Source organism: Mastacembelus armatus, unplaced genomic scaffold, assembly GCF_900324485.2.
Source record: "Mastacembelus armatus unplaced genomic scaffold, fMasArm1.2, whole genome shotgun sequence".
Classification (NCBI taxonomy): domain Eukaryota; kingdom Metazoa; phylum Chordata; class Actinopteri; order Synbranchiformes; family Mastacembelidae; genus Mastacembelus; species Mastacembelus armatus.
Window position 1 is genome coordinate 146,255 of NW_022872898.1, and position 6,046 is coordinate 152,300.

A 6,046-nucleotide genomic window follows, 5' to 3' on the forward strand; every position below is an offset into this window, starting at 1 on the left:
CTCAAATGCCTTCATAGATGGAATCAGAATTTTACTTCATCACTTTCACCTTATAAATCATAATCTTGATTACAACATACTTGTGTGTCAGTGATGCTGGTGTAGTGGTGAGCATAGCTGCCTTCCAAACAGTTGCACTTGGTTTGAATCCCAAGCATTGCAAGTACATTACCACTCCAATAATGGATAACAAGGTCGAATTTGTAGTAGTAGTTTCTATGACCAAGCAGTTTGCAATCAGCACAATACTGAACCGTATCCTAACCTTAGTTACTATAGACAATGTCTGAAGGGGTAGCTGGCATCAACACACTGTGTTTGCGTGCTTCTTCTAACACACTCCTCAACAAAATCTTTAGACCAGGGTTGAAATATTACATGTATTTGTATTTCATGCTTGTTGATCATAACTGGGTTGTAAGTAGTGCTTCAAAATGCCGAAAGAACAAACAGGAGCAAGAGACAAAATCAGAGAGTAGACAATTTATTGAAAACTGCATTTAAACAGGTTGTTCACCAGCTGATCAAAAGTTTAAGACCATAGCCCCCAAAAAAACCTAAGACAGAACTAAGTGTAAAAAAAAATCAGTAGTAAGGAGCCCCACCGTTCTGGAACTGGCATCTGTTTTTGTAAAGTTCTCCTACCATCAATGCCCAAACATTCTCAACTGAACTTAGATCAGGAGAACACGCAGAATGGTCCAAAAGAGCGATGTTGTTCACCAGAAGTCCTTTGTCAGGCAGGCGCTGTGAACTACAGTTTTGTCCTGTTGAAAGACCCATTCAGACGAGGGTCAAGGGGATGCCTGGAGCAACATCTCCACATAGCCAGCCGCCATTTGACACCCCTAAACAACCTGAAGCTCCATTTTCGCATTGACAGAAAAATGAAACCTGGGTCATGATGGAGCCTCTTCTGCTGTGCTGTGCAGAAAACATCTCCAGTGGGATCTCCCTATCGTGCCAGTAATGTTGGAAGCCATTAGGACTGTCCAGATAATTTTTTTTCTCATTAGAGAATAAAACTTTCACCCACCTTTCAATGTCTCATGTTTGGTGCTCCCTTGCAAAGTCCAAACAGGCAGGTTTGTGGAGTGGGAGGAGACGTGGCCTTTGAAGATGTGTTTTTTTTTTCTTTAAGTCCTTCTTTCCCAGATGGCATCTTGGGCTGCAGTCAGCATCAGTAAGGGTCTTAATTTGGGTTGAGGATCAGTCTGTGTCTTCATGGACAGCCTGTCAGATCCTCAGGTGCAGTTCAGGTGATATTTTTTGGGGGTCTAAGATTTACAAACTAGTAAAAACATTAGCAGTAGTAAAGAATGCCTTTAATGTGAAGGAGCAGCAATAGGAAATGTTTCATTAGCATTAACGGCTAACGGTGCAGCATTTGGGAATATAAACAGTAGAAAATCACTTTGAACAGACGTGGTGAATCTGTATCCTCTGAAACTGGCTGGTAATGATTCAGACCTACTTCTAAGATGTTTTATTGAGAATTGACTGAAATCCATAAACATAAAGACTGGACTGTTTAGTAGTTTTTCTGAATTTTAAAACCAGAATGAACAGATGAAACACAGACAGTACTGAATGTCTGCTTTTTTTCTTAGAATTTCAACTGTCAACTCAAAATTCAGATTTTTTTCTCTCATATCTGACTTTTTGCTGAGAATTGTGACTTCTTTTCCTCAGAATTGATCAGAAACATATCACAGTGGCCATGATCCTCTTCTGTAAAGCTGTAAAGCTGAATAGGTGAGCTTGTTGACATGACAAAGTGTAGCTGCCCTGGTTGAGCTCAAACCACCATTGTTTCAGTAAGCAAACAAAGTCACTGAAGACCTGCAATTCAGACAAAGTCTTGGAATAATTGTGGCTTCAAGTGCTTCACCGTTGAAGCTAAAATATTTGCCATCAAATATGTTATTTTGACTTTCAACTTTATGGTACAGGGAAACATTGCCACCAATAAGTGTGACATCCCTGGGTAGGCTGGAACAACTAACCTTTTGGTTAATTGCCAAATGCACTAACCTATTAACCACACAGACAGTCTCTCACATGTCTCAAAGAGCTTTGATGATTGGGTGGTAGGAGGAATTACTGCATCACCTGCCAAGATCTTGTGGCAGTGGATGCGGTGGTGAGAGACTTCTGGCTATGTTGCCTGTGGTCCAAACATCTGTTCTGTGTTTTATTCTTTCAAAGCATTTGCTATGGCGAGGAATCAAACCCAGGTCAAATGCTTGAAATGTGGCTATGCTCACCACTGCACCACCTTCTTTACTGTTTGTGAAATCACATTTCTACTATATGTATCCAGTATGTCCTGCAGTATCCATCTGTATCAAAAAGCGTGTCCCCTCCCTTGTTTCATTGTTCACTCACTCCTTTTTACTAAAACATGAATTGGTGACGAAAATTAAAGTGAGCTGCTGAAAACATGTAGCTGCTTTCATCTTCTGTCTGTCTAATAATCAGTGTTTCAAATACTGACAGACTAGGTGAGCAATTGAGAAATGAGCAAAACTACAGGAGCCAAGAAGCAGAACAGATGAGGTGGATGGAAAATACCTGCGAAGAGTAGTGAAAACTTTGGACACAGTGATGGTGGTGTAGTGGTGAGCATAGCTGCCTTCCACACAGGGGCCAGTTGTATACAGGAGTCATAGCCAATGAAATTGCAGCATTGTTGATGCTGTCCAACGTGCTCAGTTGGTGGAGTGGCAGTTATCCTTAGGTTGCTGGTTCAACTCTGGCTTGAAGGAATGTGGTTTTGGTTTGGTGTCCTGTGTATCTGCTGACATTGGATGGATGTAAAATCAAGATTTGATGACACATGTGATGTGTGGTATGGTGTCAGTTTCTGGATTTGTGAAATAGTTGAACACCTGGCTGCTCTGTGACTTTTTTGATGGTCAACATCCTGAACAAACCCAGCTTTTTCTAAATAAGTTACTGCACTTTAGTCCCTCTAGCAGCTATATTTTCAATAGCAGTGTTAAGTGAATTCAAAATTCACACATTCAGGGTACAGTAACTGTCAGGATGCTGGACTGATCTACGACACTACATTCAAGTTACAGTCTTCTCTGGAGCTGTGGGTTCAAATCCCTCTCCTGATAAGACAACTTTGTTGTGGAGCAGTGTCTGTACTGTCCTCTATCACCATGTCTTTCATCAGAGGTGGAGTCACATATAGTCATGTGAATCTCCTAGAGAAAGGAAAGCCAGTCCTGGTCAGTGAGATACACATTAGTCCTTGTTTCACCAGCGGTCCCTGCCCTTCAGGTTTAACTTGATTGTCTGAACACACCTTGAATAATTTTGTATTTTAAAAAACAGCATGACAAGTACCACCCACCAAACTCAAAAGAAGAGCAGAGTGGCGCAGCGGAAGCATGCTGGGCCCATAACCCAGAGGTCAATAGAGCGAAACCATCCTCTGCTGCACCTCAATATTGCTGCTGAATGTCTGCGTTGAACTTGTTAAGTACGATGGGCTCTTCATCCTATTTGGTTCTTCCTTGAAACTAATCAAGCACATTAGTCAGTATACATGCATTCTGCATTAATGTTGAAACTGTAAAATGAGTATTTAATGTGTAGTTTGTGTCTTCACCTTAACCTTGTTGCTATAATCATTCTAGACCAAATAACAGCTTCCTCGATGAGAATGGGATTCCAACCCACGATGCAGAGCACAATGGATTAGGAGTCCATCACCTTAACCACTCGGTCAGCTCATCTGAGTGCTGCTGCTCAAAGCAAATGATCTGTGCAGAACTCCTAGAAGAACTTCCAGCTGACCTTACTATGATTGGGATGTGTCCAAGAACCCAGCCTTAAGGACATAGTTATTGTGCCAAAGGACTTCACTAGTCTCCTTCTGATTTCCCACTGACTGTCTAAACAAAGCACAATACGTATGACTGCACATAGTTTCAGATGAACATTAACAAGAAGACCTGTGTGAGGGTCAGGGTGGCCGAGCGGTCTAAGGGCCCTGAGACGGACTGGTGACCTGTCCAGGGTGTACTCCTGGCTTTCACCCGAGAGAGGGCTGGGATAGGCTCCTGCAGATCCCCATGACCCTGGCCTTCAGGAAAACATGGGCATAGAAAATGGATGGATGGGTGGACCTGTGTGAGATTTGAACTCACACCCTTCAGATTATGATACTGACACAATGACACAGTTGGGAAGAAACAGTATGTTGGGGGTGTGGAGGTTCCATTCAGAGCTGATGTTACTATAGCATTTCTTTAACCCCAATTGTCAAAAAACTTGATTATTGTCTAATCAGCCATAAAATGATCTATAACATGTATTCTATTATGCAAGTCAGACATAGAGAGATTCATCTTTTAATTGGGGGATAAACTGTGATGAACTGATTTTATACATGTTGTACAAATATGAAACCTGATAATACAGAAGTCTTAATACTGGGCTTTAAAGACTTGTGGAGACTGTGGGCACTGATCCGACTACCATTATATACTAAGCAAGTGCTCTACCACTTGAGCTAAACCCCCAACAGGTGTGACACCAGTAGTCAACTAATACTGCATGTGTTAACTGGAGTTATAGTTGACTGCTCATGGGTCATCTAAAGGAGATATTCTGCTCTGACAAGTGGTTAAAAATGTACAAGTCAGATATTACAAATGTTTTGACTTTACTTTTTATTATTTTTCCTTTACTGTTTTAGTTGCAGTCAGATAAGACAACATCCAGATTTGTCCACAGCAAAATCTTCCGTTCCCTGTAATGTTGTCATTGTAAAAAGTCCACAGGGGATTGTTTTATTTAGACATTTTTCCTACATGTTCCTGACCATCTCATTAAGGATATTTGAACAAAGTATGGATATTGGTGACCCACCTCTTGTCCATCTCTTATGAAATGAAAATGTGCTCACTGTGCCCTGGGCACTTAAGACTACCAGCTACAGTGAGGGGCTGTATGCTTCAGAGAAGGTGTTTCAGTGTCATTAAATAAACTAGATAGATGAGTGTCTGTATCATAAATGACTACAGAATTGTTTCCAATTTGAAATGTTGACTAAGTGGAATTTCCACACATAGAACATTAATCTTTAAAACCTCCTGCTCTGTTCTTTGTAGGACAGATAACAGACTGAGCATTTGAGCAGTCTAAGGATGGTGCTGGGTTCTTAGGCAACCTTGGGCTTATTGCCCCTCTCCTTCCATCCTGGCAGCTCAGAACATGCTCATAGCCAAGGGAAAGCTTATTGTTCACATCTTTGTTCTACTTAAGTAAAGGATCTTAGTACTTCTTCCTCCAGTGGTTACAGTGACTTACACCTTAACAGGTGATTAGAAACACCTGAGTCCAGGTCTGATTTATATCCAGTCTCTGCTGGTGTGTTTTAAGGTTATCACAGTCATGATAATTAGCTTTTCTTCAACCACAGTAATGTGGGTCAGAGCTGCTAATGTTCATCTCTATGAGAAAAGATAGACCACGTCTTGGGTATGGCAGGCTTCTTTTGCAACAATGAAAATGGGCAAAAATGAAAAATGAATTTGAATGACTTGTGCCAGTTTTAACATATTTTAAAGATGATTATTAAGATTTTTACATGGAAGGGGTCCAACAAGTGGTTAGCACTGTCAGCACTCACAACAAGAAGGGTCTGGGTTCGCAACCTGTTAGGTGCCTTTTGCAACTGGGTCTTTCTGTGTGGAGTTTGTATGTTCTCCGGTAAGAAATAAGCAGGTATAGATAATGGATGGATGGATGGATTTCAACACTTTCAGCCACATCTGTCTGTCTAAGGACTGACCTGTTAGCCAGTAAAATGACATACCTCTACTTTGTCCTGCTTAGTGATGAACTCATCCAGAGGCACATACTGGTTTTCCAGAGTGTCCATAGCACTCTGGCAGGCATGGTCTTTGATAGCATCTCAAAGATGTTCCCTAGCTGTTCTTGGTGGCTTTCCTTCAGCTCTTCTATCTGTCTAAACATTTAAAGCCCATTTTATTCAACAGATTTGGTTTTTAACCCTCTGACGCAT

The 6,046-nt window shown here is 41.3% G+C and overlaps 1 non-coding gene across 1 annotated transcript; it reads right to left on the reverse strand.

Annotated features, from left to right (window-relative positions):
- Window positions 1-3,668: 3,668 nt before the first annotated feature.
- On the reverse strand, window positions 3,669-3,749 carry trnar-ccu (transfer RNA arginine (anticodon CCU)). The gene has a single exon. It is a non-coding gene; the product is annotated as a tRNA-Arg (tRNA).
- Window positions 3,750-6,046: the final 2,297 nt, after the last annotated feature.